This window comes from Bombus pyrosoma, linkage group LG2 (assembly GCF_014825855.1).
Source record: "Bombus pyrosoma isolate SC7728 linkage group LG2, ASM1482585v1, whole genome shotgun sequence".
Lineage (NCBI taxonomy): Eukaryota > Metazoa > Arthropoda > Insecta > Hymenoptera > Apidae > Bombus > Bombus pyrosoma.
The window spans coordinates 12,698,820-12,724,527 of record NC_057771.1 but is presented as its reverse complement, the minus strand read 5'-3'; the positions used below and the strand labels follow the sequence as shown (position 1 = coordinate 12,724,527).

Genomic DNA, 25,708 nt, shown 5'->3' with positions numbered 1-25,708 from the left:
CATGTGAGATATACAGAAGACAAATTGATCGGTTCTATTATTTTATTATTGTAAATTGATAAACGTTTCTGAAGATTTAAATAGCAATCGTATGGTCTAATATGAGAATTGATTTAAGAAATTTTCAGAAAATCTAGTTGTTCAGTTTACTTTCTGAATTACGCGTGTTGTCTCTCCTGTGCCAATATTATAAATGTGCAGTTCGGTAAATAATAAAATTTCACAATTGAATGTAAAATAGTAAAATAAGCCTAGACATGAGTATTGTTGTTATACATGCGTTTTATAATATTTAACACTTTACTGTATATCGTTGAGAATAGAAAGGAGACATTCAGTGTCGGTCGCTGAAAAGCTGAAAATTTCCATAGTTATGGTCCAGGCATAAGTGGGACGTTATGGGAGTGATATTTTTATCGCTTCCTTTCCTTTATTCCAAGTAGAATAAAGGATAATTTATACGCGAAATATCAAAGCATAGGGTAAGGTCATAGTCGAGCAGGGTTTTGATAAATTGAATATTATCGATTTTCAATGACGTGTCGCTTCGGTGTCGGAAGTTATAAAAGAATTTATCGCAAGGTTTTTACATTATACTGCGTACTTTTTGATCACAATTTGCGAAAAAGATCCTTTGAATTCGAGTCTCGCCACGGAGTTTAATAACAGAGGATGATAAAAAAGAAAAATTCCTGGCTGCCCTGCTCACGAGGCCCCGGTGTTCTTTGCCGTTGAAATTAATCGAATGGAACGTTATCGTCGGAAAAACCGAAACAAAAGGACGACGAAGTGAAAAAAGACCAACGATCTACCGCGCCCGTTTTAGAGGCAAAAATGCAAATCGTCGACTTTTCAGTTGTGCACGTCGCCAGGGACGAATGACGGGTTTACTTTCGCGCAGTTTTTTCAAACGTGAATTTTTCCGATAATTGGATTTACAACATTGTCGCGGTTAAAAATTGTTCGTTCAGAAACAAGCTATTTTTCCGCTGCTTTCTTTTGTTCATTTCCTCTTTATCCTTCTGCCGCACGTTATCCGGAATTAATTCAGTAAAGTTTCACGACCCCCGACTAGCTGTCATTGAACCATAGTAATTGGAAAAAGCGCTTCGTCTTATTTCCGCTCGGAGAATAAATTTCTTTCCAAGAAGGAAATAATTTCCGCGTGTCGAGCTGTCAGAACAAGCCAGGACGAAAAAGAATCCTTCGGGCTTCTTTTCTCCCTTGTACCGTACAGGCATAAATAATTGCAAGCGCGATCGTGTTAACGCGTTCCCGTATAAGAACGATAATTTACTTGTCAGATAATTAATCCGTCAATATCGAATTGGACCGAAACACGATAAAATCGTGAGGTCATCGATAACCCGCTCGATTACGTGCAACATCAATTTATTTATAAACCTCTGTTACGCGTACGCGCACGCTATAATCAATTGAAATTAACAGGTTGACCGGTTTGTTGGTTAATTACTTCCCTGTGCAGGCGGCAACGATAATAATCGTAATCACGATAACGTCGACTTATCACAGTCCAACCAATTACCTGCTTGTAAAACGTAAATTAATACACCGAGGTAAGAGAAAATAGGAGCTAGTAGTTGGCATTAATTCCGCTAAATGAACCGTGGTTTTCAATAAAAGGCAAATATTTCATTGGTATTTAAAAAACGTGAAAGGCGAGACACAAAAGGAAACTGGATATTTGTTCGTATCTGTTAGCGAAGATGCAAGAAATCTTGTGAATTTTTAGCCATTTTAATTTTCCTATTTTTCTTTTTATTTTTTTTTTTTTTTTTTTTTTGTCATTTTGTTACGCTTTCAAGCAGTTCAATTTACGAGAAATAACTGGAAACGAACACGCGAAAATGCGAAATTGCACGCGTCACGTAGATGAAACGAAGTTGGGAAAAAAAAACAGGAGTGGAATACAGGTGGAAATTTTTTATTAAAAATTCCCATGTCAGGTTCATTGGCCTCTTTCACACCCCACTACTTATTGGTATTTATACGATACGCACGAGAAGCAGGTGTAGTAGTAGTAGATGTTGGAGAATTCCATTCTCGAATAGAAATGTCATTTTAATGGGTGCAATGCCCTCGAAGAATGAAACGGAGACACAGGACATTCTTTAGAAGAACGAAGTCGTTGAACACTTTCTTAAACGCCTGTCTGCAGTTTCAATCCCTCTGCTACCTCTTCAACCCCTTGTATCCCGATAATTTTATCACGTTATACGCGTTCTCGACTTATATACCACGGTTTCTCCTTCTCGAGTTTTGCTCGTACGTGAAACGTAAGTTCAACGTCCGTTCTCACACAATCGCTGAGAGATTCAATGGGATTCTTTGAATCGCTGCAATCCCATACCTTCGTAACGCGTTCTGCGAATTTTTGTCACAGGAACGTCAGGTATTGGAAGTTATTGAACTTTGTTTTTTAACGATTTTACGCACGCTAGCCAAACGGAGATTGAAATGGAAGATGAAACGAGGGAACGATATTTGTCATTCTCTTGTTTGCACGATTTTTGTTTTTTTTTTTTTAAGTGTTTCGCCGATAAAAATAACAAACTCGTTCCCAACATCCATTTAATCTCATGAAAGGTATCAAGCATCGATCACCAGATATGGTGACTAAATTTTTAGAGAAATTAGACAATTTTTACGAATTACGTATTAGGTGTATCGCGCGAGAACATTTTTTACGTTTCATCGGTATACTGACGAAATACGATTATTGCAATCGTATTGATGAAATTTGGAAACAGTCTGAAGGTTTATACAGAAGTTACAGCTTATTTACTGCAAATGTATGTTTAATGAAAAGCTAGTTGTACAGCATTAGTGCCGGGAATGGTTCTACTAAATATATTACGACTTATTAATGCAAATGAATAATTAACTATGTTTTGCTACACAACATAAAATGTTTCCTATAAACCATATAACGTATTTATGAAAAGTTTCTGTGGGCGTTCAAATATTTCCCTGAGCCACTGAATATTCGAAACTTGATTACCGTAGACTCGTCGGCCCGCCGTATTAAATTCGGCGTATTAATATCGCTCGACAATATCGTTTTACCTTTCAGATTTCCAGCGTTGTGTATTTTATATTGGCAATATGAAGGCAAGGTCGTTCTTTAATGGAACCAGACGACTGAATAAAATTCACGAAATGAATTTTCTGATGATTCCCGTGGAAATGCATCGCGCGTTATGCAACATCGTGCGCATATGATATGGAAAAATTCATAAAGAGATTTTAGACGCAAGGTCGCGTTAGCGAATTCAAATGCATCATAAAAATTTTATACATTCGCAATGTTTCTCGAGGCTGTATCGACATTTTCAATTTCGATAACGCCACGAGTTTTGTTCGAGACAAATTGGGCCACTGGGTGAAGGATCTCGTTGGATGTATCGTCAGAGATTACTGTCAATAATATCTCTGGAAATCCTCTTCCAAGCTCTCGCACAGCGAACGTAAACGTGCACGCGTGCAAATGTTCGAAAGCAATCTATTCGATTCGCGCTCGATCAGCCGGCGATTCACAGCGGCCAACCGTATCGGACCAACGTGCCTCTTGCAATTTGTAGCGACAAAAGATTTGACCTTCGTTTTCACCCCTCTGTATCCACCAAGTTTTACGTTTTCTCTGTGAAAATTCATCGAATGATCCTTTTTAATTCAAATATTCTATCCATTACTTCTTCATTTTTCGAGATATCTTCAAATATTCGAAGTTCCCCGTGATTTTCAGCTTTCGAGAAAAATTATATCGCCTGTTACTAAATGATAGCCAAATATTTTTAGTTCTACGAAGAGAAATGAAGGTGGCTGAAAGAAAATGACGAACGAGAAAGATACGTTTCGCAGAGATAGATTTAACGTTTAACATGAGCTCGTCAAATTGGAGGAAAGAAAAAGAAAAGTGGAGCACGTCGTGCGTATTTTATACAGTACATGTCGTTCAGCTTTAACCGATAGGCTGACAAGTGGCTGCTATTAAAACGCGGATCGTCGAAATTTATTAATCGTGCCTCTCGAGCATTCGATTTCATTTTTAGAACGTGTTTCATAGAGCTCTACCTTCTTCTCTCAATTTTGCTGACTGGGTTGAAACGAAGGATAAGCGAAGCTTGACAACCTTGTTGCGAAAAGAAATACAGAAAAATATTAATGAATCTAGCGGGATTGAATTTTATCTTTTAACCGTTCGTCATCAAAAATCCCTGGCAACCTAACCCCGAGCGTAGCTCTTAGAACCATAGGATCTTTGACGTCGCGTGTTTTCCCAAGTTCGAGCAATCTTCATGGCTCGCTATTTTTGCGTGAGACGTTTGTCGTGCATGCATGTGACGTGCAATTTCTCAAGGGAATCCAAACGTCCCAACGATTGTCCGCCTAATGCGCTCTTGACAGTTTAGACTTGTTTTCGAACTTGGACATCTTCGATCAGGAGTTACCCGCCGAGTTTACTGTTTACCTCTAAAGTTTGACTCTCCAGTTTATTTAATTAACGAGAGATCGATAAATACAGTGCCGTTTAGAAACGTTGGGATACCTGCTGATTCATACGAAACTTGTTAATTGAGCCAAATTATTGCGACTAAGGGGAATTAATTAAAAAGACGCTTAATTGGTTGGAGTTATGTACTCGTGCGAAACGACGATTCAAAATATGCAGAGAATTATTTATTATTGGTTGTTTGGTTTAACGACGAACTTTCTCTTCATACAAAATCTGTTTTTTTTATTTCAGAGGTTTTTTTTGCTGAAATTTGTCAAAGATCTATCAGCGATGGAAAAAATGATTTTATAATCGTATTATAAGAAATATATATATAAATTCCTTGCATCTCAAGGTTCCAACAATTTCACCACAACAGTTTCTACATATTCGTAAACGGTGAAGAGCATAGCAGCTTTTTATCCATTTTCCTATGTAGAAATTCTTTTTTCTTTTTCTTCTTTTTATTTGAATGAATTTTACAATCAATTCTCATTGAGAATTACAAGTAAATTTTTCTGGCGTGTTACTATGTCGTGTTTAATAAGTGTTTATCGTGTGTTTGATTCTAGTTGAATCTAGTGCTTAAATCGAAAGGGCAATGTCTTTTTAGCCTGTGGATCTGATTCGACGTGTCAAGAAATTGAATAACTGGTGGGTTTTGGTGGTTGTTAACTCTTATGTTATATCTGTTACCGAATTTGGATATTTCTTCTTTGACTTGAGTATCTCGAGGTCGAGATATATTGTTTCGTTGGTAACATACCAAGGTGCATCTATTAAGGATCTTAGAGTTTTTGATTGGAATCGTTGAAGAATTTCTATGTTGGAATTATTTGCTGTTCCCCATAATTGAATTCTATAGGTCCAAACAGGTAATCCTATGTAGAAATGGATTCGAAAATGGAAACAACCCCTTGGCCAAGTGTCATTGCGTGGAAATGTTTCTCGTTAACGCGCGTGTACCATCGTCGAATAATTATTAACGTACTCGACACGCGGATGAATAAATCGCCATGCTCGAAATTAGTTTTTAACCGCGGTTAAATTCGAGCGAGCCACTTTCGTTCGACGATCGAATGAAGTACATTTCCAAGTTGATCGTCGAAAGGGCGGACGGTAATTCGAGCGTATAATGTGGTTACAGAATCTCGAACACTTGGCATACGAGAAAAATTTCCGCAGGAAATGGCGATCTTTTAAAAAAAACTTTGAAGGACGACGAACGTTCCATTTTCTAAAGACCAGATTTTTCTCCATTAAGCAGATATTGAATCCTCTCCAAGCAAAATTGCGCTTTTCATTTTCTAAATCTTTGCCCCGTCAAAGAGGAAAAGCAAAGGAGATCTCCAACGTATATGTACACCGCCGTTCATACGTCTTAAGATACTTTATATTCATTCCAGATGTACGTATCGCGTTCCAAATATTCGTTAAAACTATCCGCAAGAGTTATAAACGTATGATAAATTAATAGCGTGTTACTCTTCATGTAATTTCTTGGTTGAAATCCTATCGGAAAAGTTTGAGGCGAGTTAAATGAGAAATTTCGAGAATCTGGATTATAAGATCATGTTTGTAGAACGTATAGAACGAAATAGCGTAGTAACGAAAAGACGTGTCTTTATATTAGGTCGTCCGAAAAGTTTCTTTCGTTTTATAAGGAAATAGAGGATGCACAACATTTTCTTCTATCAAGATAAAGATTACAACTTTCAGTAGATTAGGTTTCATGTTTGTATAAAGACGAGTTGTTGTAAAAGACGGGTCTGTAAAAGAAAGACACTTATCCGACAATATAGACGTGAAAACAAATTAATTTTATTATATCAAATTCATAAATTTATTACTATAACACTGAACGTATGTGATCTTCACAGTCTCAGGTTCCACGAGCCAACAATTTTTAAGGGTTTTGACAACTTTCTAAGAATTCCTTCAGTTTGCTTCATTTTTTGTAAGTATTGCAATACTTATATATCTTCTGGCAAGAAAGGTGAATGGAAATACGCGACACAGTTAGACTGGACATCCAGCTAGTTGACAAGTGTCACTTCTAATAACGTGCAGAGATATATGCGCATCGTATTATCGTGCATTCTTCCATCGTTTGTACACCCGGCGTTTTCCTGATGATATATGACCAACGACGTGGTAAAGTCTGTCGAGCAGTAACACTAGAGGGAGTGAAAACGGCCGATTAATGCGGAGCAATTCTTTTGACAGTGCCAGATCACGTGGAAACCTTCTTCCAGTCAAATAACACGCTGCAGTGTCGCCACTTGGAAGCAATATTAAATTCCATGAATTATTACCGCCACCGAATCACATCCGATCACGATAATTCCTTAAGGAACGTTCAGACGATCGTCAATATTCAGGGTCCTTGGCATTATCCTGCGTAAGAGATCGTCTAGACGATCAATATGCCGTTTATATTTTTTTGTCCTTCGTACGATAAGTTTTACGAGATTACAGTTAAAATACCTTTGAAACTAATCATTTTCTGACCAAAATACATCGATGCTTTTTTGCAGAGAGAGAGAGAAAAGTTACATTGATATTCAACTCTTCTTAGATAAAAACGCAGAAGAAATGGTGAAACAACTTTCGTCTGAAACATTTGTTCGCATTTCTGATACTTGGAGAAGTAATCAAGCGCACGCGTTTAAAACGAACATACTGTATATTGTTAATACAATGTTGAGAACTCTGAATATTGACAATAATATTGACAATAACATTGACAATAACATTGATTGTCTGAACGATCCTTTATAATCTAGTTGGCGGATGTCGTTTATCGTCAGAACAAATACGTCTCGTCACGTAGCGCGCGTTTACGCGTTTCATCCGTGTGAATGAGAATCAATGATGTGTAGGAATCCTTGTTAGGGAATGTTTGGAAGGGTGAGGGGATACGAGTATGAGACAGTTTCAATAGTAAATTGGAATCTGGTCAGATACAATACGGATAAAAGCAAGTGGTAGATCCTCTACCAAAGAGAAATTTTATTTTCAGCGAAGGATGATGAGACACTTGATGCTATTTAAATTTTATTTCCCTTTTAAGGATTCAATCGAATAATTCTTGAATGTACTTGTTTCCGCTCTATCCACTTTTCTCCCTTTCTTTTTTCTTTCTTCATTTTTTTCCAAAACTGATTCACGTTTCTGATGTCGTTTTCCGCGCAAACACGTTTTAAAACATCTTGATGACGGCTCTATTTATCGCAGTGTTTTCAAAAGATTTGCGAGCTAGAAGAAATCATAAATATGCAATACCATTGAGAAAATATCTTTCTCCGTTTTCACGTAATACCAGATGAGAACTGTTCTAAGAAATATGTTTAGTTTGCCATCGTAAAACCAGCAACGTGAAAAGGTCTAAGGGTTTTTCATGCTGCTGTACAGCATTAAAAGTGAAATATATAACGTAAAACGCTTCTACGACTACCATTCAAGAACTATTTCGGGCACAGTGTAACATCTCCCACGCAATATATTCTAAAAGCCTCGGTGTATTGTCTCTTTCCTCGTTCTACAACCTCTTTTACTCACTTTAGACAAGCCACGTAAGCATTCTCAATCCAACCAACACCTAACGCACACTTCTTCCACAATTTCAGTCTCGCTCTATACTGCCATACATTTCAAGTATTAGGAACTCAGTGACTCAGCAGTAAACAATATCTAAAGATCTTTATTCCAACGCGCCTATTTCATATCTTTTATTTCTTGACGCGTTAAATTACGGTTGATTAGTTCCGGTACAGTTAATTACACGGCGGGAAGAAAATCGAGAAATTGCGTGAGCTCGTTAGAGCTTGTCATTCACGGCGATAAGGCAACTAACACGCGTGCGACAAATTGAAAACCCAGATCTGTTAGGAAAATCTGTTGCATGAACCAGCGCGATACTACGTCGACATACAGTACATTATTCCGACACATCGTCGCTATATTGATTTAGGCGGTTGACGTTAATTAATACAAAATTTCCAATATGCAGCATCGACCGTTGCTCGATACGTGATACTAAATGGCTCTGTAAAATTGTTGTTTCCAAAAATTTTGAATTGTATCGACAAAATTACAATACATCGCTAGCGGCAAGAAAGATATTATTAGCATATTGTTGCTCGTGATTTCCAACCGGATACGTATTTTATCGCGTTGTATAAGCGCAATTCCTGTCGTCTTTCATTTCGCGTTGCGAGCGTTTTTACTCGTTGTATAAAAGATATAACGATATGTCGAATTCTTGTCATTTTCATAATTTTCGGACAATTTCTTGTTATTTGGTATTTATTTCGGAGAATATATCGATGGAAAGGAGAGATGCGTGGAATTTTTGTAGTTTCATGTCAGACGCGGATCAGATACGGAGAAACAAAGGTAGATACGAAATAATTGGTCAGTTGTCGTGTAATGAAAGTGCAGTACGATTTTCGAATTATTTTTGAAATTATTAAAAGATAGTTGACACGCGTGATTCCTCGTTTCAGTTTCATGTTGAAAATTTCCTTAAAAGATTAAAAATCTCTTCGATCGTTAAGGTGAAAGTGAGATTGAGATATAAAAATTCCAAGGCCATAAACAGAACTGACCTGTTTGTTTTTCAATTAGAAACATCTTTATGTTACGTACAATTACGTATTGATAAGAAGAAATGAATTTTAATTAGTCATCAGTCCTTAGTCCTTCCGCGTTTTATTTTTAACTACTTTAATTGTTTCTTTTGCGTGAAAATTTGTTACATCCAAACGATTGGCAACTTGAGTCACGAATTGACCGTTTTCGATTAAATCGCGCGAAACGTCGCTGCCTCTGATATGAACACGATGATGTGTACTAACGTTTTGCTAACTATCGTGCGATTACTATACACAGTGTGAAAAGCAGCCAACGCGAAAGCACTCTAACTCGGCGATAATCATCGCTAATGTTATCCAACAAGTGGATCCAATCCACGACATGTGTCGGAGTCTGCCGTGCGCTTCGCAGTAGTCAAGCTCGTGTACAGTCAGACGCGCTCCAGCGCAGAAACGATCGCCAAGCCACGCGATGCCTCGTCGTCACTGTGATGCTTACAATTGCAAAGCCACATTCACACACGAGCTCTACAAACATGTATGGAAACAAAGCGTATATATGTGCGCGTCAGTACGTCGAAAAAGTTACACATACAATACCGTCGAAAACATTTCATGGAAACCAAAAGTTTCGGAAAGTTTAACCCGGAATACTGTTATCTTCGAAAATATTTTTATTAGAAATTTATCGAAGTGCAGGAAGTTTGTATCGATAATCGAACGGTTTGCAGCACCGAAGTAGCTCCTATATTTAAATTATACTTACTGCACTTTTGTATTAGGAATATTAATATATTATAGGATAATTAATATACTTTTAGAAAGTGATTGGATCTGTTGAGAATTGTGGATCTCAATCGCCGAAATAAAAGTAAAGGAACACTAAGATTACATTTAGAATTTATATTAAAATAGTTTTAAATTTATTTAATAAACGATTTACAGGATCTTCGTAGATATACATTTGCACGCGTCTCAGCACTTTCTTTGTCTCGCCATCCTCTATACCACACTGCCAACGGAACAGTTGCATTCATCTGTTTTTCTGTGCACACACATACTTCCATACACTCATACTCACACACGTGTGTCACTACTATGCGGCTAATCTAGTCCAGCACACAAAATTATACATATCTCAATAGGATCTTCTGTTGGTTTTTGTTAGTTTACTCAAACTACCATAAAGTGATCTGTCCCCCTATTGCAGCAACCATTCTAATTGCTAATTTCAAATTAATAAAGACATTCGTGAAAGCCTTGTATGTAAATGCAATTAGAGAAGTTTATTACTACGAATATTAACGAATTTATACATTTATATCATATGTCAGAAAACGCTTGAAATTTGTTCAAACTACTAGAAAGTAGACCTGTCTCTCTATTGTAGCAACCTCTTCAATCGTTAATTTCAAGTTAGTAAGAAAATTAACAGAGTTGTTATATACATGCAACTAGAAAAGCGATCCCAATTTTTTAGTCGACAATGTATGTGCTTACCGAGCAACACGGGTACAGAATCGCGCGATATCTTTGTGTGAGCGCGTCTCGCGACCAAACTACGGTTCGTGCATACACGGACAAAGAATAGGGGCAGTTGGTATTGATCCAAACGCCACCCTCTTCATTCGAGACCCAACTACACGAGCACGGGCCAACTCGCACCGTCGAGCATCTTCCCGGTTTATGCATCGACTTTCGACAGAAAAGAGAAAAAATAGCAATAACGTCTATACCACGATCTTATCTATTCACCCGTAGACACATTGGCGACAGAATCTTTTTCTTTCTCCACCCTATTTCTTCGTTCATTCTGTTGTCCCCTTTCACATTCTGTTGTTCCACTATCCTCTTCCCTCTTACTCTACCATCGATTAGTTTTCCAGTGCATTCCACCAGTTTCTGTATCTCTAGCCTGATTGTCCGCGTGGATTTGATTTTGCGTATATCGAACGTCGATTCCTTTCACCTGTGAATTTCAACCGTTTGGCAGCCCAAGGTTCCCGAACAGCTGATGCCTCCGGCTACGTTTCGACGACTCATGCCCACTAAACGGGCTTCCTCTCTATCATTATCGCCGAATTTATCGGAGAGAGAGTAAAAGCTTGCCATTCGTGCAGATATTCGTATTATCGATTTTCGTTAGCTCCCCCTGGCTCACTTCCACTTCTCTCTCTCTCTCTCTCTCTCTTTCTCCCCCCTTCTTTCTCTGTATGCTAGAGCTTTTTGTTCGGCAGCTGCTACGTATTAGCTTTTTGGATGGTTCAAGGTCAGTTTAGACACAAATTAATCGAAACACCGGAGGTGGTCGCACGTGTTTAATCTCGGTAAATTATTTCGAAATGAGAGCCAATGCACATGAGCTTCCACGCGTGTTTCAGCTGATTATACGGAGCAATACGCGTTATACGCAAGGTCACAGAGAAAAAGCATGATATATAACAAGTATATTTTCGGTGATTTTGTGATTTCCATGGTATTACTCGCTGGTTAAAGCTCGTGAAATTTAAATATACGAGATACGAGTGTAAATCTTTTAAAAGCTCGTCAATCCACCGGGATCTATAAAACCAACGATGTAACCAACGTTGTAGCATTTTTATATTGTTCGAGAAAATAGAGAGTTTTTAATCTTGTATTTAATTCTGCAATCAAATAGTCGAAATCAGGTAACAGATGATTACTTCGGTAACGCGTATTCGGTTTGCAGCGTATTGCATTTAAAGATCGCTGTCTTATAAGAAAATGCACCTATATGATGGTCGCCCTTAAACGGCCATAAGATTTTGAATTTCCAAGGATCTCTGCGAATCCATCGTACCGTAATTCGCAGTAATTGACTGGAGAAATTAGAATGAGTAAAGCGCAGAAGAAATATAACACAGTGGAAACAACGGTGGATTCAATTTGCAAATTCGTGGCTTGATTAAATGGAAAACAACAGGAACAATCCTGCTCTTTTGCGAGAGATCTTGTCGGGACGTTTGACCGATTCGGTGGGTCAAAGTATCACCGATATCGCTGAATTTTCACGAGATCTTGATCTCCGATCGTCTGTGTTGTGGTAAACACTCGGTCATCGGCAGTGTGAAAATTCCGCAATCCAAAGTAGCGTGGTTACAACGTGGCTGTATCGATATCGGCCACAGGACCAAAATAGGATTTCCACGGCAAGATCAAAGAGACGTTGATGGACACCTGCTCGTAACAGCGCAGCGTAGTGGTAATGCCCGGTCAGAGATCATTGTTGTCGACCCCGGGGGAACTCTTTCTCTGATCGATTATCGGATCTCCCCTCTACTTGCACGCTGACAGCCAGTATGCGTTGTTACTTTCGCATTTTGCGAGTTGTTCGATACCTTTCATTAACATGGTGTATCTCTGCTTCGACGGCTTGTCCATTTAAATCTTTATCACTGCAGCTGCTGATATATTTGAATTTACATGTTTGACGTTTGATTTCGAGTTATCTGTTTTGTGTATTTTTCTATTTATTTCGCGATCTTCTGTGACACCGTCTGTATTTAACGTTAAGGTTATTTTTTCTGCGCCGGTGATTGGAATGATAAACGAGCGACAGATGTTTGTATAAAGACTTAATTAACTTGATTTAATTTAAATGTCAAATAGAGAATTGTGTTTCCATATAGAGTCGTTATATGGAAAAATATTATGAAACAGAAGAAGCGGAATATTTGGCTCGATGTAGGAAACGTTGATTAATCGTTGAATGTTAATGGTTTAATTATAATTATGTATATATGTATAGCAGAGGGATGAAAAGTTATAAGGTGCTTAGAGCATTCATCGAAGAGAGTACGAAATATTTGATTAACGTGGAATCTAAAATTAATTTATTTGGAATAAAATGCGATGTTGTATTTACAAGTAACATAAATAGCTTGTCACGGTAACACGCATTACATATGAATGAAGGAATCAACTTAACAAAAGATTCTAATTTGAATGCCGCATTCACATATTAATCGGCGTAGATACGTTTTCAAACTACCTTGCTCCACATTTTCTACCACTCCCATTCGTTCCTGTCGCAATTTATATGCCTTATTTGTCATACACGAGTAAACTAATTTCATTAAGCGTTCACGGAAAAAAGTACAATATTAATTTTCACGGTAAGAATATTTCCCTGAAACGTACGTTGATTTAACATTTTTTATTCCACTTACTACCAAACTAAAAGGTACTAAAAGACGTTGAAATGTACTAAAAGTCCTGATACTTGTTATTCCATAAAAGAAAAGTAACACGAATCATGTATTTAATAATTCAGAGGAAAAATCTCTTTTCACATTCGCTTTAACTTCAAAATATCAAGCAGTACGTTGCCTGAGAACTCGGCCACTCTTTTCCTCTTATGTTTATTCTTCAAAGAAATTGCTCGTCTGCAATTCTCGATATGCGATCAGCACGCACTCTCGATAAAATATGTACAAAACCGTTTAAAAGTACCTATTTGTACAAAAGTAGTTATGTATTTCAACTATGAAATTACGAATAAAATCGAACTGCAATGACTTTATTCTTTGTTAGTGTCTACGTACTTATGAGGAGTAGTGTACGTCATCACGAAGATTCAGACGATGCATATGAAAACGAACGAATATCACGTTCGACGATCGGATGATCCAACGCACTGCAAATATCGCGCTTTAAACACGTGCATAGGACAAAAAGACAGAATCCTCTGGCGCGTCCTTATACGTGGCATGGAATGAAAACCTCGCATTATCCGGGCAAATATTTACCGCGCCGATTCGCGAAACGAAACGATTCTGCCTCTAGGCCGGTCAACTTCATCGATACGTTACAAGACTGAGCACAGTCGGTGTGTATAAGCACGTTCTATAATGAATAAAAAAAAAAAAGAAGAAAAAGAAAGAAGAAAAATTCTTCGTCATCCCGTGTATATTCTAGTTCGAATACGTGGTAATCCAAATAAAACCATAGTCCCAGACAGGAGATCGTTATTTTCTTCACCAATCTCTGATTTAAGGTTTTAAATTTTTACACAGGATCAATAGCTAACAAGCGACTGACCGCAAGGTACTTTTTTCTTTTTGCAAACTTTAGAGCGTCCACTCTGTATATCCTCGTTACAATCGAGAGCACATTGTGGACGAGCAAAGCTATCGGGTTGTTCAAAGAATCGGTTATACCAGGAAGCGTACACTGTTAGAACACAGAAGAGACAGCAATTTAACGACACAGTTTGCTAGTGTAACTATATTGAATTTGGGCTCTGTGTGCAACACAGACACGCGATAATTGTACCATATACCTATAAACTTTGTATACATATAGAGACATAGGAGAAGACAGGTTGGTCGTGGTAGTCGCCGGCAGTCGGCTTGTAAATCAGTTTTTAAAAGGCTTCGTCGGCCGTTCACGTAATACACGAGGATATTACAAGAGGGTGAAAGGTGGCCGGTGCTGCGTTCTACCCGTTGAAGCCGCGAGCAAGCGTGCCAACCCTGCAAGAGCAGACACTCGGGGAACTAATCGATAACGAGCCTTGACCTTCGTAGGGCTGGCCCGATGCACCGCTCAAGGCAGCTCCGTTCTGCAGAGAGATCTCTCGCGGATTAATATCTAGCTGCGGGTGTTGTTTCGAAGCTGCATCGAAATCGTTCGATCGTGTCAGTTGGATTACAGTTAATGCCCGAGAGGAAACCTTCGAGAAACCTGGTTTAATATCACTTTGTATGCAAGGATCTCACTGTGAATCCTGCTTATCTTCTTCCGCTTCATTTTTTATTCTTATTCGCTTTGCCATTTCATCCTTGTTATTGCAGTCCGTAACTGTGCTTTCTTATTCGTCGTCCCGTTATTAGACGATATTTGTAGACCGTCACCCTTTCTTCATCGTCTCTTCTTATTTTTTTCTTTTTTTTCTACTTCCTTCGTTCGTTTATTTTTTCTTTGCGTTTGATACGCTGATCGAGCCTCGGTGTATACACAGCCGCACTTAAGACGAATACGAATCACAAAGCTAGCCAAAGAAATGGTTTTCCGTATTTCTTTGCGTCTAATAATCGAATACGTTCTTTTTTTTCTCTTCATTCCGTTGCTTTATTCGCGCAACGTAATTCGTATGAAATATTCCATTCCCTCTTTTATTCTCCGCTGGTTTGTTCGCTTTTTATTTTCGCTTTATTCCGTGCACATGTTCAAAGCGCAATAAACTCGAATTTACAAAACAAAGACACGAAGTAATATTAATCTTATTATATGGGCTCAGTCAGTAGCCGTTGTATTGTAATCCCTTTTAATATCAAGGGAAACACATTTCTTTATATGCGGAATGACTGAAAGTTTGCGACAAAACTTAAACTACGTATTAATAAGGTCAAGTAGGTAAAAGATAGTTCATATAGACTCACGTACTGAAAATGCTTCATCGAAGAGCTATAAGCGTTCAAAAACTTGTATTAATCGGTTCGGATAGTTATAACGAATGTTCGAAATTTCTTCCTTCTGCAAGAACGCAAGCTCCCATTTCAGTTGATTCCAGTCGAACTCTTACGAATGTTCCTGCTGCTGTTGAAATCGTAGTAAATGCATTTTGGATACATTGCCGAACTCACTCAACGCTGGATCGGTCGATGCGCCAGCCGGCTTCCTAGGTCACCAGATCTCGTTTCCCTGGGTTTCTATTTATGGGGTCACGCGAAATAGTTGGTTTATGAAAATGGGACAGTAACGGAAGACCAGCTTTAGGAATACTGCATTCTTGCAGAAGCAGGAAATTTCGAACATTTACTATAACTGTCAAAACAATTCGTACAAATGTTTGAACGTTTGTAACTTTACACAAATTCCAACGATAAGGTATTTCCGGACATAAATTTCCACGATCTTCTTTTATCTTCTTGACCTCGTTAACACGTAATATAACTTTTGTTCGCATCATTTCGTACGTATCGAATGTATCGCGTATATAAGCGTATATGGAATCCAAGCATTTTTCAAGGAAATCCAACATTATTTGTTGTATCCCAATAGTAATTAATCGGTTATATTCGTTCTAGAACGGTTCGATACGCTTTATCGAAACGAAAAGATTTATTACTGATTCGAGTCGGGGAATCATTGGCGGGGAAATTTCGCCTTGGAACATTTTCCGGTGCAACAGGCACGATCTTTATCTTTCTTCTGTTTCTTTCGTGGAATTGTGGATTCTTCGTTTCCTCGGTACCTTTGTGCTATTTCACTAACTCGTAATTACGAGCAGCACGTGTACCTCAGGCTTGATCGATTCCGGCCTAACTTTCTCATTCTCTTTAGGCTCGCCCGATACATTAGTCAAGAGCGTTTAGTTTGCCGTTCATTTCCACGGTAGATAAATTTGATGGAATTGAACTCTTTATTGGAGTTGATCTTGGATATTTGTTGAGATTTATTATCACGGCTACAAGTCATCGTTCTGATTTATTTCTATACCGTTCCACACTGCAAATTCGATTTGGGATCGAAGTATGGAAAATTTCAAATTCACCTATACTCTCAATCGAAATTCAAAATCGAAATTTATTAGGATACTAGAGATGCAGAGCTCTAGATTTTCGAACATTCAAAAATTCGAAACTCGCGATTCGAGTATTCGACATATAACATTTCAATGTCGGCTTTACGCGAATATGATTTATTATAGAAGAGGTGTACGTAGAAATTTATCGTTTAACGTTTACTATGACAGTGGCAGATTATTGTTATATCATACACCGTCTGATATCTAAAATTTCAAATTCGAACTACAAATAGAGTTTCGAATTTGAAATTCGAATATTAAATATTCTGATGTAAACATCCAAAATTTTACACTTTTTCGATATTTTATCATTCAAGATTAATTTTATGTTAACTCGAATCAATTTTCGTAATGTGTCTAACGTATCGAATCCTAATTGGATTCATATTACGTTTCCTGAATACAGGAAATATTGTAACACGAATCATCGTCTCTGATCGAATCAAAAGCATTGTTTGTTCCCATAACGGTGAATTAATAGTTCGTTAATGATTTCCGGGATAATAGCTCGAGAAATGATACGTGGCAGGAGCTGTGCCGGTCTTAAAATTAGTCTTGTTATTTCGATCAATCACGGAATTAATCCTTCTGAAGGCGTTGCGAGAAATATTCATGGAACACACCTACGCGTGGCTAATATAGTATAATAGTATTCCAGCTTATGATGCCTTTCTTACTTTCTTTCCTTCTTTCTTTCTTTCTTAGTGCATGAAATTCTGGTATTTCAAATCTGAGAATGTGAATATGTAACTTGACCGTTCTAATTTTGCGCGATTGAATCGATAGGAATAAAAAAAATGGCTTCGAATGTACGCTATTGATTAAACATTTTATTGTTGCGTGTAATTATGTTACTCAAGTATGGAAAAAGGGGCAGTCTATTAAAAAACCTATTTAAAACAAATTGTCGTGAACTTTTACATTACTACTACATTTACTGTATTTTTCTTTACATTTTATTGCATTTTTGCATTGAATCAAATCGAAAAATATTTACGACCATTCAGAGATACAAAAAATCTCATTTTACGCTTTCTTACGTATATCTTACTATTTTTTTTTTTTTAATATTTGCGTAATAGATTGAATTTATAGCAATTCGAAATTAATATCAGAAAGATGCCAGAAGAAATTACCTTCGCTTTAATGGAGTTTTTAAATATTCTAAAAGATGATCGTTCCAAAGTAAAAGAATCGTAACTTGCATTCCTGTTAAACTCTTACGTTTTATGGAACACGTAACGATTCCAAACTTTCGACAAGCAGTGTACGTGTCTTGTCGTTTCATCGATCGTCGAAACATTCGGATTTTAAACGACGAAGAATACCGCTACATATATTCGTGTGTCATCGCGGCGCCAAATGTTTCTGACTAAGCCGGATATCGCGAGCAACAGAGGATTCGCGTAAATATCGACTATCTGTCGGCATCGAGCGTATTCGAGATCCGTCGCTCCTAAATTCGTCTGATGTCTCCGGTTCGCGTGAATTCTCGACGATCGTGTATCTTGGTTACGACTCGGAGTAGCTTTGCCACTGACTCTCGTGATAGACGAGACAAGTTCTTCGTGTTTAAGTTCACGTCGTGGCTTATGAATCTTCCAACGAGAATTATTCTTTCTATATACCAACGTGCGTTGTTATTCCTAACAATTTTGTTGAGAAAATGTATTCTCATCGGGATCATTTTAAATCATTTTTATCGGGTTTATTGCCCCGTTGGTTCGCTAGCTCGGATACGTGTTTATTTTCTCGGTCGATTAATGAATATCGGGAGAAAAGCATTGCTGTATAACGAAACGGTTCACCAAACCATTTGATTCGTAAAACTTTTATCACGAATATTTGTGTTCGTCTTTCTCTCTCTTTCTCTTTCTCTCGGTCAATGATTTCATTTTTATTCGATTGAAACGTAAATATTTGCACGGCAAACGTTGCGATTAATCAAACTGGCCGCAATTCGAATCAAGTAATTTTATAAAGGTCCTTAACACGGACCCGTTACACCACGATTTTGATGAAATTCACGGAGCAAACACTGCGGCAGAAATTATACAACCGAGTTCCATGGAATCGAATATTTTTCGCTTTTCCGATTGATCGAGTGTTTTCAATCGACGTACAAAGTTCGTTTCACCTACTTCGTACCACCATTCTTCACGAACTCCACTTTTTCCACAAAATTTACTTTCATTTCTGAGAAAGTCTCCTACCATAGTCTAATTAAATTAGACTATACTGTGACACCAGTAAGTGGTATAAACAATTCAATAAGCCCGAAGTTTATAACAACGTCGGATAAACTTTTTCTTCTGAAATTCCATACTTCGTATCTATGTACACTTTCACAACATGGAAATGAATGGTCTTTAGTCGTCGCAGATTGAGACATAAGCTATAAAGACGTAGTTTCACGCTGTTAACCTCGATACTTTTTCCAATAAAATCCACCCTTAAACGAGGCTTATTCGTCGTTTAATTTTTAACGACCTTCGTTAGAGCGGTCTCGCGAAACGCCGCAGGGGCAAGCTGCTGCCCCTAATTAAACGTTCTGCTGTCATAATGAATGAAAGAGACGTGTCCGAGCAAGATGCACGCGTTGAATACGGTATCAAGCCGGCTCGAGCGTTATCGCGATGTCCGGTTTAAAAAGCGGCTAGACCGTTGCTCGCGTGGTGAACAGAAAGCAAAACGATGCTGAAAACGATTATAAAATTTTACCGGAAACGTCTCTGAGAACGATCTTATTGTTTCATCCCTCAAAGAGATTCGTAGAATCTATAGTTCTATAACTCTCATTTTCAAATCGAACCATAGTCGACAGACAGGGAAATTGAAACGATCGCTCTCTGTTACCAGTTCCTTTTACACAGAACGAGTTAATTAAAACCGATAATTAACGTATCTAGAATAATTAGTATCGTCGTTCCACGCGTCGCTTCGCGCTTTCATCAAAGTTTGCTTGTTAGCAAAAAGCGAAGACGATGTCGTCTTCAAGGTTGCAAGGTCGCCGATAATTCGTCTCTATGAAAGAAGACTTGTATATCTGTATGCAATGGCTAATTTCAAACGTAAATATCAAGTTGAAAATTGTAGGAGCTGCTGCAATAAGGACACACCTCCGCTTTCCAGAATGAACCAACATAAATCAACTCGGAATTAATTAAAATCAAATTACGTTTTGAAACACATAGCGTAACATCGCTCAACTGATATTTGTAGCAACAAACTTTCGCACTTTTGAGCGTGAAATTTCTAGCTTCCTTGCTCTTCCGATAAATGCGATTTAAACATCGAAGCTGTCCCTCGTTGTTTGCGTCGCAGTAGCAAATCCTTCGGTTAATGAAATATGGTTTTTGTTACGTTCGTAGGAAATGTCAACAACTTCGAACGTTCGACAAATAAAAATATAGAAAAATAATAGAAGATTTGGAATTCGCATACAAAATTGTATACTAACAATTAACGCTGAAATGCTCTTGGTGTAACATCAGCGATATAACGTTACGTAAAAGAGATAAAACGGAGACATCGATAATTAACGCAACTTCAATTATAATTTTGCGATGAAACGCTTAGTATCTTTCGCCACTGCTCGTTTGTAAGGTATCGTTGATCGAGATTGAAAGTTTTCTCGTTACCTTGGAGACAATCTAAAGAGTCGACGACGCAACGCGACGTCTAGTCTTTTTGTCTCTTTTCAACCGATCTCTTTGCCCGAAGCTTTTTACGCCTTCCAAATATCTTCTTTTCCTTTTTTGTCACTCCTCAGAACTACCGACCAGCTCTTAGGTCCTTTCCCTTATAGCTCCGCTTCTTCCGTCGTTCTCGAGCTTCCAAGGAAGAAGATCAAATAATGACCAGCGTTAAATGACTGATTAAGGAAAAAGCGCGAGCCGACGGAATCCGATTATGATGAAAATGAAATTCTTGACACGACCTGCGACGAAATTGCTATTTTCCTCCGTAAGCTGGAACGATCGAGCCGGTGACAGCGCTGATTCTTTTGCCCTTTGCCTTCATTTCAGTCGCGTATCTGGTATTCTCGGCATCCGATCCTGTTCTTTTCGATCGACGTTCTAATTCCCTCTACACAGCCGTTTCAATCGTGATCTGGAATCCAAAGAACCGATTCCCCCCCATTGTTTCGATCCAACTCCTCGAACGCAAAGATCGAAATTGCATAGTGTGAATTTAATTAATTCCCGATTATCGGATAATCGTGTATCAGTGCCAATCGATCCATAGACCGCAAACACGTGACAGAGCATATCCGTCTGCAAAGGTCAATTCAGAAAGCGATTTGCATATAAAAATTCGGTAGATACGCTGTTCGCGTATTCTGAAGCGATCCACGGATAGAACGATCTTGCCGGACTTTGATTGCGTCCGTGAATGTTTTATGAATTATTTATCATCAAACACAGCCGGCGTATCGTCACGGTCGCCCGTGATGAGAAAAATTTTTCAACTTCACATCCTATTTCCACTTTCTCTTTGCATACAACCTTCCAACATCTCGTGATCAACGTTTCTTCTTCCCATCTAACTTGGAGATTTTATCAAGGTAAATAGCAAACAGCAAGAATAGAATCAAGTAGAAGGAACATCGACAGAACTGTGCTAAGTGTTTTCTACCCTCGGCCCGCAATCCTTTCTGCCTTTCCATCCCTGATTCTTTGCTGCTAAAAGCAAATACAACAACGGCTCAATTTCTGTTCCAGCCACTTGTCAGTCATTATATGTAATGGCACACAGTATTGAGGTAACTAGTTTTTGTGGTCAGCTGTAGATCCGGTTCCCAAGGGAAGAAACTGCGGGTCGTGTTCGTTAGACGCCGTGTCGCGTCGCTGTATCGAACGTGCTGTGCCCTAGAGAACTGAAGCGTACCAAAGAACTTACGTTCATAGAATTTAAGATTTACGAGGTTCGCTACTTTTCATTCTATTTTGCTGGTTGATTGTAGACCTGGTTTTCGTTTAGATTCCTCATTTCGTCGTTCGTTTCTCTTTGATAAAAGCGAGATTACACGTTCAGATAAAATACTGTTTTTAAGAGTCATTAAAATATTTTAAACCTTTAGTGTTGGTTAACGTATCAAGCGCGTAGTTTGGCGATCAGACGGAGAAAAATCTGAATTTCATTTTTCGATTTGACAAATATAATTCCAATAAATATAATAGAATAGAGATTATCCGGAATGGCCGATTAATCGGACCCGACTATTCTTTCGACAACCGTAGCAAATTATATTTCACGCTAACAAAAAATTACCGCCGCGTCGCGTGCATCCCCAGCAGCGACATCGATACCAAACGATCGCAAACTGAATGAATTTATATTTTAGTTTTATTAATAAATTGTATTATGATATTATTCATTGTCGGATTTTTAATTGTTTTCTTCGCTTTTATCGCTTCATTTATCACTTCAGTCCAATTATCTGCCTCGGTCCCGAATTTGCCAGATAATCGGAACTCTAAACTGATCTTTCATTCTGACACTTGTACCATTGCCTCTATTGAATCAGCCAAGAGAATTATCTTTATTTGTCAAATCATGTGGATCAACGCTCAGGAATCATTTTTCCAACATAAATATATGTAACTACCATGTAATGTAAAATGTATGTTCACTACCAAGTGAATCGCATCAGCTTTCCCTCTTAATTTTCTGTCTTTGCCTCTCGAAGTACTCGCGCAAGAAGAAATCGACGTACGAAGTACACGTAAAGCTTCACAATCGTTCAGATTACACGTCGCGAAGTTTCAAGAGCTTGCAAGGGGTAGTTTCGATACTCGCTGCTAATCTCTACTGCGATTCTCGAATTTTTTACAAAGTTTTATTTTTTAAAAAAGAACTTCCAATGCTTTAAACCTGTAAGAGGAGAAAGATTGTTTATAAATAATTCTTTCTGCGAGGAGTATTATTTTCAGATATAGAGGAATATTAAAGTTATTTCGTTGTTCTACAGCATCTGTTAATATATTTTCCATAATTTCCATGCATATTCTGCGTAATGCACGTTATAATCCAGAATTATGTATTTAGCAGAGGATCGAAACGAGCTTTATGAAGCTTTCTAAAGAGAGAAAAGTACAATCCGATCAATAATGCTCAAAGAACGTAAGAGGATTAACTATTGAGGCACAACATCCAGTGAAAATCCCAACAGACACCACTGGACGACCTTCGAATTCGCCAGACACAACCTCACCAGCTCACCTTGAACTTCAAACGCGTTGATGCGCATGATACGCGTTTCGTTTAGTTTGGTTATTGTGCGGTGCTCGTTATCGCAGTTCGTTTGGCGTTAATTAAATTTCTCTCTTTCCATTCCTCTGGCTCCTCTCCTGTCTCTGTGGAAACCAGGCATCCAGGCAACCGTGACATCGTAGTCCGAATATGGAACGAAAACACGGCCTAGAACACGGGTTCCCCGGTAAACTTTCTCGAGGTCGTCTCAACGCCCAGGGAAGCGTCGTCGGTTTCAAGGTTGTAGCACGTTAACGGGATTTCGATGAAACATTTCCGTTGTGTCGAACTCGTTCGGAGATGAACGTTTCGCGAGACTTTCGAGCCACGATCGCGACACTAATGAAACCAGCACAAGGACGATTCTTTTTCGGGAGTTAGTTTCTAGAAGATGTTACCGGCTTTGTGGAAACTTTCGTGTCAGTGACGTACAGCGCAGTAATTGGATAAGATTACTTGGTCGAAGTTAGGAACGCAATGTGGAGAGTTGGATGTTTTCTTATTATTTATTATTCCTTAGTATTTATTATTTACTACTTATTATTACTCTGACTCGTGTCGTCATGGATTTTGTTTTTAGATAATAAAAAATCGGGAGTAAATAGGTGATCATCGTGTATGTGATATACATATATGATAGCAATCGCTAGTACGTCGATAGAATACAATGTCGAGGGAGACAAGGAAGCACCATAAGCTCCGAGACTTAGCTTGGAGAGCACAGAGTTAGAGCAATCGGCTGGCAATCCGATCAGGTGATATTTTTCTCGCTCGATTCAGGCTCTATTTTATGTGTAAGAACAAGGGACACGTGACCGAAGAAAATACGGTTCTAATTGATTCTAACATCATAGCTCTGACTTTTCTCAAACAATCATAATCGATAGGGCGTTAGAACACGCATACATCGAGATCGAGTGGAATTCCAAGCATTCACGTAGATACAAGCGCAGAATGTTGATAAAATGTTAATGAGGACGCCGTAGCTCGCGAGGTTCCCAAAAATCTGAAACTTCAACGAAATTTCTCGTCTCTGTGCCGACCTACTAACCACCCTTCTTCCATCCACGCATACTGCACATAGTTTAGTTCCTCCGGTGTATCGTGCTTCCATCCTCAACAGGCCAAGGGAGCTCCTTAACAAAGCAAGCCTCTGTTCGATCCACAGAATACAACGTCTCTCGTCTTTCTCAGGAAACCGCGGTCGAGGTCAGTTTGACTTGTACCAGGCGCGTTCCGAGGTTAGCCGATCTCTTGGCTCACCTGTTGTAATTAATCCTCATGAAACGCTCTGATATCGAACGAACCAGGAAGAATTCCATCACGAGGCAACGGCTAATAAAATCACATCGGAAATTCGGAAAGAACGAAGACGAGAGCGTGGAATGAACGTGGGGCCGAATGAACAGGCCAAAAGTATCGATCAACCAGTAGGTTTATCACGTTCGATCTGTCGAGGTCTCGCGAGGGTAAAATAAAGGCGGAGAAGAGCGAGACCGAGCAATAGCTTCGCTACAACTACTGCGCCAGCAGCTAACCGGTGCAAATATCCACACAGCGGTTGTATATGGTTGTGCACGACGGTCACGACTACTTTAACCGCTATCACCATCTGCACACACTCGAGATCATGCCAAATATCCGGCCGTCGGTACTCGACCCGCCTCTTTTTACGACCTGAAGCGAGAAGGAAAGAACACAGTTTATTATTTTTCCAGCGTGTTCCGCGAACACGTGACACCTTGGAGAAATGTCACGCGGATATTCTGGATTACCGGTAACCCAAATAAAAGGCGGTCGGTGGCTGGTGTGTCGGCTGTAAAAGATTTGGGCTTGTTTTATGAGATATTCAATTTTAAGAATGTATGGATTTTAGAAGGCAACGTCGACGTCCAGGCGACTTAGGTAAGGTAAATCGCGAAACTCTGCTCTTTACACGTTTTTCAATTTTAATGTCTAAGTTGACGTTTGAGGTGGAGGTTAGGCAAGTTAGTTAATTTTACTAAAATGTACCTGTCATTTGACGAGTTGAAAATGTTCTTACGAATTGTACGTGAAATCGAGGTCCTTCCGATTATCTCGTGACTTGGAAGGAACGAGTTGCTAGGTAACTTCACGTCTTCAGTTTCATACATGTTAACATTGGTTCTTTAAACTAAGTCGACTTCAGAACATGTGCCACTTTACGTATTCATGTTGCATTAAGTACGTTCCTGTAGTCGAGTCAGTTGAATTCAAAGAACTTTAAGCCGAGTAAAGAGGCAGCGTAAATGCTTGTAAATTCCAACGTTAATTTTAATAGCTAGTATTTGTAATTACGATATCGTGGCTTTTCTCTAATATGCAGTTCACGGAGTTGATCGTTAGATTATTAAATGTAGTAAAGCATCGCTGAATATTAAAGTACCGGGAATTACAATTGCGCTTACTCTCCAGTTTCAAAGCTTTTCGACATCTTCCATCGTAAATTTTAAATCGCATCGAGGCGATACAAAATTACAGTCTCCTTCACTTTCGCATCCAACAGATTCCTGACATAGATCGAACACCGGTTTTCGACGATATCTCGTACCCCTAGGAATTACAGTATCCGTTGCAATCTCATTCGAGAGATAACAAACAGATCCACGGTACAATGTGTTCCAACCATTTATGTAATATCCTTCGGTGGTATACGCTTAATCCGTGTCGAGTTAAAGGTGGCTTATTATCGATTCGCCCCAATTGTATGCGTATGCCAAAACGTGAATCATATCGCCGGTTGAGATCATCTTCCCCCGCGAATTTAGC

The 25,708-nt window shown here is 38.7% G+C and overlaps 1 protein-coding gene across 4 annotated transcripts in view; it reads left to right on the top strand.

Moving 5' to 3' along the window:
* The window catches only part of LOC122577588 (synapse-associated protein 1-like), a 99,650-nt gene that overhangs the window by 21,805 nt on the left and 52,137 nt on the right, over window positions 1–25,708 (top strand). The gene's annotated exons all lie outside the window — the stretch shown is intronic.